Below are 11,055 nucleotides of genomic sequence, written 5' to 3'. Positions count from 1 at the left end.
TTTTGTTCCACCTGGGAGAGCAACTGCTCCAAGTGGCATGGTTCCACCCATGAGTGAGAGAGACAAAGGAAATTGTGATATGTGACTCCAATATTACAGAAAAAAATAGGCTGCTTGCTGACAGATGAAGTTAGAAGCCAGCTGTCCAGTCCTGTGTGTCTTTCATGGAGCTGTGTTTTTAAAAGGGAGAGATTTATAGAACTAATAACACAAAGCAAGGCTTTAAATTTTATTGTGTTGTTATGAATTTACTTCAATCTTCTGCAAAACATAGAAAAGCTGTGAGCTGATTTTAGCTTTGCTGAAAAAGAGAAAAAACAACATCTTTTTCCTGTGTGCACAGAGATGGGCTGCAGCCTCAGCGCACTGCTGACCCTCGGGGTCAGGGGCCTTGGACTGCTGACCCCAAACGAGCCCCCTTCTGCCAAATCCAACAGACATCAAGCACTTTGTGAGGATCATAAGCTAAGAAGGACTATTTCAGTCAATGCAAGTGTAACTGCTACTGCTTTTCCCCCTCCAGACCCATCTGGAAATCTGCACGTAGCTGTAAATAATGTCATTGTTGCTGGAAAGAGCCAGTGCTGGAGGCAGCCACCAGCGCTCAGTTTGCAGTAGCCTGGCAGCAGCCCAGCAGCCTCAGCTGGGACTCACACCTCGCACGGACTGGGAGCCAGGCAGCCTTCCAGCTCGCACCCTGTTTGCCTGAACACATTTATTTTTAGAAAGAAAAAAAGCCATAAAGAGGCTGGCTCATTATTTAAAGATTAGGATAAAAATAAAAAATAGAATAGCTGGAGCATTTCAACCTGTATATTTTCCAAACAGCTAAAATTCTCAAGTCCTGACCCTTTCCTATCTTATCCTGGATGGCAGGCAAATGTTAGTCCTCTTCAGTTAGCTAGAGGAGCAGTGCATTATAAAGTGAGTTTGAGTGGGGGCCCAAGGGCAGGTCCTGTGACACCCCAAGCAAAGCAGACATGTCCTGGGGCCTAAGAGAGATGACGTGATGTCATACCTGAGATGGGAGGCAGGTGAGACTCAGACTCCAAATCTTTTGTCTCTTGGCAGTTAATAGGACTGGCTCTGCTTCAGGATCCTGATTTATGGTTATCACAATCACAGCTAAAACACAGGAGCATGAAACAGCTCGTGTGCTCCACACAGCGAGAAAGCTCTCAATTTCTACCCCAGCCTGCTTGCCTTCTCCACCAGTTCATTACATCTCTGTAATGTACCCCATCTCTGGCTCTTGTCACCACTTATTCCTTGCAAACGTCACTTTGACAAACAGCACAATTCTTACTGTCGTTACTTTTCTAACTGCTGCCAACAATCTACTGAATGCAGCAGTCAGGCTGCTACAGCACTCTCACTCATGGTACGATTGCCCTTCTCTCTAGATTGTTTCAGCACCCTCAGCATAAATCTCTATAGCGAACACTTTTGGACTGAGAGCTAATAATAAAATGCTGGATAGCTCAAGCTTTTGCAAACACTCTCTTTGCCAGGGACTTTTTTTTTATTGGTTTATTTTGAAATGGCTCTCTTTAGAAAACAAGTGTGTTTTACAGCCTAATTTCCGGCAGATGTGACAATCTACACCCCTCTCCTTACTAGAATAAAGCTGTTGTAGTATGCTGTGTCTTGCTGCAATGCTAATGTCTCCACGGCTGACACGTACTACATGTTAGCAGTGCAGAGAAGACTGTGTGGGACTGTGTTTGGGGATGAAAAAGTGGCAGAAAACTGCAGATGTAAAAATATATATATATTTTACATCAGCACTCTAATATTTAGAACATTCTGGGTTTGCCAGTGATTCATGGTGAGACATGCATCTGGTGTCTGTGCCACTGTGTACTGAAAAATACTGATTGCCTTCTGTGAATTTGGCAGCAAGCTAAAAGAACGATCTGGGTGCAAAAATAACAAAGCTGTGCACTTGTCACTGGCATGTCAGAAAACAAGCTCAGAGTGGGATTGCTCTCCTTACCCCCTTCTGTGTCTTCATGGAGGTGAATAGCCAGCCTGTCAGCCTGCCTGCCTGCCTGAAGAGAGGGCAGATGAGGTTGGTGTGGTGGGGTAAAGGAGTTGTTAAATGCCCACAGCATGTTGCTGATTCCTTCAAGCCCTGCACGCTGCCTCTTGAGCTGAATCCTGCCCGGAGCTCAGTCCCTTTCTGAGCTCCTGTCTTTCCCCAATGTGTCGGTGCCTCACACTTTGTCTCTTCTTGAGCATTCATGAAGAACTACAAGAGGCGAGACTGGGAGAATTTGATATTTATTTTCCACTTATTTGTGAGTATTTCGTATTTATTTTCCACAGGTGTGCCAGTAATGACACCACTGGTGTACAGCACTGCAGCAGCATAGCGGTGTTGCTCTGACACCTGCAGTTCATTATTTTCACAGGCTCACAACTGGGTGGTCATCATGGAAAATTGGATTCCATCAGCAGGGATGGCTGTACTGTTCCGTATAAAGTGTTTCTAAGGCAGCTGTTTCTGTGCTATTTGAGCATTAAATACAGTATGTGAGATTCCAGTAGCTCCTTGCAAGGCTGCTGGGCAGTCACCAGAGTTAAGGGTTGTAAACACCTAAGGTCTTTAATTCAAATGATGCTCAAAAACATCAAAATGCAAATGGAAAACAAATGCTAGTAAATCCGTGATGGTTTTTTATTCATGATTCCACTCTGCAGCCTGTTTAGTCTCCCTACTTTTGACCCATAAGTCAAAACATATTTCAGTAAGTTCCAAAATTCTGTGTGAGCAGCTTCCTGCATTTGGATGTATCTGCCTATTCTTTATGCAACCTGTATAAAATTGTTCCCCTTTCTTGCCTTCCCTCTTTCCTGTTGATGATTTTATTCTATATTAGAAACGTTATTTCAAACAATACGTTAAGTGTTGTTATTGCTATTATTGCAAATTGATGTGTATGTGCTATAGTGAAACTAGCCTGAGTGACAATCACAGTACGTTAGAATGTATTTTCAAGGCATTAAAGTGGTTGTTAGCTGAGCCATTATGAATGTTCGAGTTTTAAGAATTTATTGATTTAAATTATGTATGTTAATGTACCCATCCAACTTAGGAATGTAGATTGCAGCAAACTACTCATAATATATGAATGATAAGCATAAATAATAACTATGTCTGTAAATTAAATTACTAAATTATGCTGCAAAGATGCACTTTAATTTGGAAAATTACTTGAAATTGATTTCAGCAGTTAATAATTATTTTAGGATAGCAGAGCTTTATGAGCCATAGGCTCAAGTCAAGCGTCAAACCTTCTGACAGATTTTTCCCACTAATCTGGTTCACTGGGTATTGCTATGACCTGAATACAATGGATGTGACAAACTGACAAAATAATGAGTGGAGATATTTGTAAACCAAAGTACAGAAGTGCTTTAAATCAAAGACGTGACTGTTTTGATGGTGGAAACAACCGTGAGTATGGGTGAGAGCTAAGTTAATGCAGGGGGCCTTCTTGGCCCCAAGGACTCCTGAATGCTTGCTGAGGCTTGTAGATCCTTTGGGGATTGTGGTTTTGCTCCAACTCATCTGCTTATTGCAATGATGTTCATTGCATTTGTGAGCTTCTCCTTCGGAGTCACTGTGAACACATGCTAAGAAAAGGCAAAATATTGCAATGATTCAGTTCAGCTGGGTGAGTATGTAGAAAGGTGTTATATAGGTAGAGTGTGGGTATAGGGATTTTAGATCTCTAAATCACCTAAATAAGATATCAGATATCTAATTTGTGAATAGGGGAAAGTATGTGTGTGTGTGTGCAGAAAATATATATGATTTGATTCCATTTGTGTTTAAACCTTCCACTGGTTGGTATTTTCCATATTCCCTTCTCACTTTAGCATTTCAGCAGTATATTGGAAAGTGGGTCTTGGAAACAAGAAAACTACATCTTGCCTTTGGTTCTTAGGAATTTGATGATGTCACTCTTCTCCATGACCTTCAACTTCAAACATCAATGACAATCACTACGATAAATTCTGTCTTATCCAAAAATTTCTTACAAACTTGTTAACTGTCAGTTTAATCCAATAGATGTTAATGTGTTACCTTGACTCATTCTGATTTTCTAGTTTCCATCTGAAAAGTTTCACAAATAATAATATTTTGGAACGAGCAAATATAATTTAGAATAAAAAGATGCTTACTGAGCCAGGATTAAGAAAAACTGCATTGCTGTCTTCTGTAAACTTGAGGATAATATGTTCTTTTCCAAAGAATCACAGCTTTTCCACTGCATTATGCAGAGAATTCATTCCCATCACACACTCTACCACATCTCTTGTAACTCAGGCTTGGATATCCATTTGTTTTGTGTTTTTTTTTCACTCTGAAATGGAACATCTCTCCAGAGGCATTCATAAGCAAAACACTAAAAAGCCATGCACTTTTTGTTGTCAAAATGACAAATCTGTATATTGGTCAGCTGAGCAGCCAGCATCAAGGACAAAGGCAGTCCTCTGATAGATTGGGCTTATTGGGTACAGCTGTGCCAAAAGAGTGGTGGAAGTCACAGGAACCTGGAGTTTTTTTCTGCCTGCGGTTTGTGGAGATTTGTGTCCTGTAACTTTGAGTTGACAAGCCCAAAGATTCCACTGGATTGCAGGGCATTTTTGTTCTTTTCTAGATTCTCTGTGTAAGGATGGTAACCTCTTCACTTTCCCCAGTAATGCTCAGCCCAGCTGTAGTGCTCCCTTATTTCTGCTCTGCTTTGGAAATCTTTGGTCTCACAATGAAGGCCACCTTGCTCATTTATCTGGGAAAATTAAACAGATTTCTGCTGTCACGTCAGCTGGACTTGGTTGACCTTCCACATCACTAATCTTATGCTATGCCAAAATAGGTATTCTGTATTTTAAAAGCTGACACATTCCATTGGTAACTTCTACTGGAGTCAAGCAGACTACAACACTGTGCCAGTGCCTAAGCTCCCAGGCTCCGTGTGAGTCTAATTTCAACACATATCTACCTTCCTTATCTAAAGCAAGTGTCCTTGCAGCAGGGGCTGATGCAATTTACTGGTATTCTCAGGTGTAACTATAACAGAAAAGCTCATTGTACTGCTGTGCAAGTTGAAAGTGAGTTAACATTTGAGCCTAAATCCTTCTCTAAATACAACTCACCTCAAAGGGGAAATGGATGATGAGGATTTGGAAGAATTTCTTTATGAAGAGTCATTAACATACAAGGGGCAGCATGGGAAAAAATATTTTCTCTATTTATCTGCTAGCTAAACTTTCCCATTTCAAATCACACATGATCTAGGCCACAGTGAATGAAATGAATAGCCAGTAGACTTAAAACAGTGGTATTCATTTATACAATATAGTTATTTGGTGGAATATACTGCCCCAAAACTTTTGGAGGCCAAAATAAAAATAGATTTTAAAAAGCTGTGGGGTGAATTAATGTGAAAAAGTGTCTTCCTTTCTCTTAAACAGTGTGATCTGTTACCCTCTGTGAGTCAGAAAATTCCTATGCCACAGATTGCTAGAAGCTTGGAAGACATACCATACTTGGAAGAAAAGTATCATAACATGCTTCCTGTGTTATCCCCTATTTCTTCAACATTTGCAGTTGGCCAGTGTAGATGGGATGAAGCTGACCTGTGTCTAAATATGACTATTTTCGTGTAGACAGATTTCCAAAAAGACCAATGGAGACATATAACAGCTGGAGGGTTGTTTTTTTTTAAGTCAGGATGTCGTACATTGTGCAATCCTTATCTTTGTAAAATATGAAAAGAATACAAATCAGAGCTCAAGCAAGCATAAATGTCTGGCCTCTTAAGTCTTTGAAATCGTGACTAGGTAGTTTTCAGTTGTGTTGTACAGCATGCATTCCTCATGTAAGTAGCCATGTATTAGTGAAGTTCCCTTGCTGAACAGCTGAAAGTATTGAGCAGGTAAACTGAACACCTAAGGAAACTCAAAATACGCATCAGTGTGGGGTCTTTCTGTAATGCAAATCCCAAACTCAAAACCCAACAACTTTAGCGAGAGAATTTCATTAAACTTGGTGCAAATGTTATTACATAGGATGAATTTATCTTTAAATGAAGCCCTTTAACACTGCCCTCTAATGTGAAAAATAGTTGGATATCTAAAGCAACCTTAGTAATCTTTAATTTTCTAACTGAAGGTTACAATGGTGGTTTCACAGTCATTTTTTTGCCTGTATTCTGCTTCTCTGGAATGAATCAATCTGCCCTTTGGCTCAACTGTATGAATTATCATGTTACCATTACAAATAAATGCAGTAATCAACAAAAATCTTCCACCCAAATCATGTAAGCTCTGTGGGACAAAGGGTGTTTTCTTGGTCATTTCTTTTGTCAGTACAACAGAAATTGACTCCTGACTCCTTGTCTAATACGATTTTAGTTGAGGAAAGTTTATTAATTTTTTTTCTCTTAAGTCTTAAGGAACAGCATAAAAATTTTGCTCTACTGAGTGTAATCATTATAATTTCAGTCTTTGTGTAACTCAGTGCAAGGGTTCACTATTTGAGTCTGCTCTTTAGAGACGATACAAATACCTGATTATGGACTGTGCCTTCTGCATGATTCTTGAAGAACATCCCTGTGTCTCTAGACAGCACACATTCTTCTGTCTCCAAGAAGACCCACATGGATTAAAGCATGTCCCGTAAAGTCAAACCAACTGCTGTGTTATTTCTTTTCTTCTCTAACAGAGAGAAAAAACACTGCAGTTTTGAGTGGGAGGCAGGTTATGAAAACCCCAGTGTGCAACAGCAGCTGTGGCTTAGGGTAGTTGAATGGTTTTGCCTGGTCACACAACAGGCACCATAAAAAAGAAATAAATAGCAGTGAAACTATGAGCTGGTGGAGCAGAACTCCTGGCTAGGAGAAAAGGCCTCTTAAAAAACCCCTGTGGCTACCTTGTGTTAGAAAGCTAATAATGCATCCAAACTACTCTTTTGTTGTATTAAACCTATTCAGCAGCAACAGGTTTTCTGACCAATGTAAGGGATTAATTTCCAGCAAGGCTGTTATATTTCAAAATCCAAAAGCAAAAACTATTTGACATCTAGGGGAAAAGGCAACAAATATATTACAAAATTTAATGAATCCAGTAGAAGTAAGGGTTCAACTAAAGGTGAAAAATAATCAAAATGATCATGCTATAAATGTCAATGGGTACTATGGGCTATTACAAGATTACTTTATTTCTACTTTTACTAGGATAGTATTGCCGTTTCCAATTGGGTTGCACCAGCGTAAAATGGAAGCAGAGCACTTAGGCCTCTTTAGCTTGTAATAGGTTATAAATTATTTGGAGCTGAAATGCAGTTTAAAGGTACAGTGTCAAAAAGTTTAAAGTATATCCATGAAAAAAAAAAAAGATTTTTCTGTGTACAAGTATCTGTAATTCACTGGTCTGTATGTAACACTGTCAGTAACTTGTATGAAGACAAAAATCCAGATTTCTTCACACTCAGAACGAAGCCCATCAATATCACTGAAGAATCCTACCCCAGAATACCTCTCTTAGGCTGGTCTGGTGCCCTCCTGTCTGCCTAAAGCCAGCTTAACTCAGGGCCACATTACACTCAGCTACTGAGATTGGTAAACTGCATTTTGAGAAGAAAATGTTTCTATTACAAATGGAAAATGTGTATACAACACAACTCCTGGAACGCCTGAATTAGCACCACCACAGAGGACAAGACAGTATTAAATCTGCGTTCTGCATGTTCCCTTGTCATCCCAAAGTGGATCTGATGGAAAGCAGGATGCTCCAAGCTGTCCTTATCTTGCAGTGAGTGCTCAGGCGTGCCAAGGTCCTGCCGAAGGGCAGCCAGGCGGGAGCAGCTGTGGGTAACATCCTCCTCCCTGTGCTCTCCCAGTGCTCCTTGTAACACGGGAAATGCTTGGAGGATGGGAATTCAGATGGTTTAGAGCAGCAGGCTCCTTGTGCTTCCTCAATAACATGGGTATGTGATTGTTCGCAGTGCTTGGCATAACCCATCCTTGCAGACAGAGCAAAGAAGGGGCATATTAGTAATTTATTGATCTGTATGTGGCACTGTCAATAACCTATTGAAGACAAAAGTCCAGTTTCCTTGCACTCAGATTGAAGGCCATCATTGTTGCTGAAGACTCCACGATTCCTGCAGGGTACAGAACTGGCACCTCAGGAGTGAGGCAGGGTGCCCAGGTCTGGACACTGTGAGCAGGTAGAGACGGACACACAGTAATTTTCTTTTTGTGCAGCTCAGTTCAGTTCTGTGATTCTGTGATTCTGTGATTCAGTTCACCCAGGGCATTTTACTGAATTTACAAACTATTTTCTTCAACACTTGTTCAGAGAAACTTTTCCGCCTTAAACTACTGAACAGAGATTGAATGCTTTGACCTCTCTGAAGTGTCCCATTAGCTGACATCAAACCATAGTAGTGTTGACTATACAGGAGAAAACAATATAGATTCTGAAAGCAAACAGAGAGAGGAGTGTGTGTCTGGAGGCAATGGGTGATCAATGCCTATAAACACAAGTAAATGAAAACAGGAAAAAATAAAGACCTGTTGGGAGAAATTTACTTTCCAAACCTCACGGTTTTTAGAGGACAAATTTTGCACATAAACATTTCCATTGGTTTCAGTCTATGAAGTATATAAAAAAGTTTTTCAATGTGAACCGCTTCATTACTGGACATAGTCAGACACAGAGACTGCTTTACTACTGCCAATGCAGTGTCTGCTGTAGTAAAACCCCCAGCTCCCTCTACCACTGATCGATTAAAACACTTGAAACAGCCCAAACTGATCCCATTGATCAATATAATTTCATCACCTGTGTAGTGAGATTGCTACCAGTGGCTGCAGAACACAAAAAGGAAAACCTTGGTAAATCACAGCGTTTGCAGGGAAAAGGCTGTGGAAAGCATGCAAGGAAGGAGTCAGCATTTGCTGACTTCTTAAACAATTTGCTGGTCATGGCTGGGCTAAAGAAGTAAAAAAGAAAAGAAGAGGTTTTTCTTTAAATATATGTATTCATTTGCCACTTCATGGTAAGCTTTTGCAAACTGCAATTGAGGGTGCGATTTCTGTATTTGATATCATTGCTTTTGTCATGCTTTGATGTGTTGATTCCTGATTTCCACCTGTGAAATCCCCTCAGATGTAACCATTGTTTTAAGTGAGCTTTGCTTCAGTTTTAACAACTGGAGGCACAGCAAATGGTGCAAAGCACACTGCAATTTATGAAGCTCAGACAGTGACAGACTCAGACAGTGACAACGTACTTTTATTTCCCTTTGTAAAGAGAACTTTCCCCAGATAGCTGACCAACAAGAAGCTTCTATCTGTGTTATGCCTGGAATCAGCTCAAACACTTGCATGATAAGACCATCACCTTAACAGCAAACTGACCTGACTACAGGACAGCCTTGCTCAGGCCCAGACTCCCAAACTCCCCTTTTCCAGGAGGACAAATTGACCAATGGATAACACAGGTGTGTCTGTCCAGCAGGGGAAAAACTCCTGTTCACAAGGTCATTTATGACTTAGCACAGACCAAATAAAGTGCCTCTCCTGCATATTTGGGATAAAGAAATATTGTGGCACTCCTGGCAGATGAGTTATATCAGTCCATTTAAACTGTCGGGGGGAAATTATAACTTCACTCCCACCACAACATGGATCTGGTCTCACCGTGGCCACTGACTTCACAGCAGCCACTGGGGAAAACACAGTAAAAGGTCTCAAGATGGTTCAGCACACTTTGCCTTCGAGAGGAAATTAAAGCATCAGTGGCTCACACTTTACAGCTACAAGGGGCTTCCTCTTGAGCCAAGGAGGAAGGGATTCAGTGGGTATTCCACATTCTCCATTATCCTCAAACTAACAGCATCACTGAATGCACTGATGGATCAGTTGAGCATTTTGCAAGAAACTCATGAATCTGGGTGTTACTTACAGTTGTATAGCAACATCTGGGATTTTTGTTTCTAATGACAGGCCTTGCAATCATTAAATGTATGTCTTGTGTCCTCTCTTCCTTTCCTCCCAGTAGTCACAATGTGCAAATCATCCTTACTGAAGACCTCAGAGTGTTTGAGTCACAGGGTGGTGTAAGGGATGACGCCCAGGTGGCTGTGAGCCCAGACAACACGCGAGGGACAATTAAGCACTGCCCTTAAATTAAGTGACGTCTCAGCCACTCCTGGAAGAGTCCAGAACAATGCATGATAAAGTTATGCAGAGGGACTTGGTGCCAAGGTGGATGGAGCTGTGAGCCAGCTGATCTAGTGGGAGGTCTCCCTGCATCTAACAGGATTGGAACTGGATGATCTTAAGGGCCCCTTCCAATCCAAACCATCTAACCAAACCCACCATTGTAAGTATGAGAAGTAAGCCCTTCTCAAACGGTTTCAGTAAGGCACAGAGAGGCCTACCTCGAGAATTAAAGATTTTATATCAATATGGTTTCTAAAAAATTAAGGATCGCTAAAGAGAAGACAGCTGACATTTGTTTTCATGACTTTTCATGGGCAGCTGTAAATGGAAATACTTTCTTCCTCACAGTGACCTCACAGGCTCAGAAATGCATGGACAAGCACTTGTGCATGAATAGAGTCCTGATAAACCTGATAGGAAATTAAGCCAGCAATGAAGATACAGCTCATTAGCTGTCTTCCTGTTCCAGCATCTTCATGCCTCTTCCTAGTTTTGTGTGCCACTGACAGCCAAATTCTGCTCACTTCCTGACTGTGAATTCTACAGATAGGCCGATTTCAACCTTTCAATGAATTCAATGAAACCTTAGTATTTGCCTGCTTTATTCCAGCAAATTGCAACACGTAGAACAAATGTAGATATACTTTCTACTCCTTCAGGAAAAAAAAAACCAAACCATCTGCCTATAAAAAGAATAATTTTATGATTTAGCTATTTTCTGCTATACATATTCTAGCTGTTTCAGCATCCCCCCTTTGCTGTGGAAGCTATGGTGCTCCTGTGCCTTTCACATCTTAGCTAAATGACAGCT

Source organism: Meleagris gallopavo, chromosome 6 (assembly GCF_905368555.1).
Source record: "Meleagris gallopavo chromosome 6, MGAL_WU_HG_1.1, whole genome shotgun sequence".
In the NCBI taxonomy this organism is placed as follows: domain Eukaryota; kingdom Metazoa; phylum Chordata; class Aves; order Galliformes; family Phasianidae; genus Meleagris; species Meleagris gallopavo.
This window is presented reverse-complemented; position numbering follows the sequence as displayed.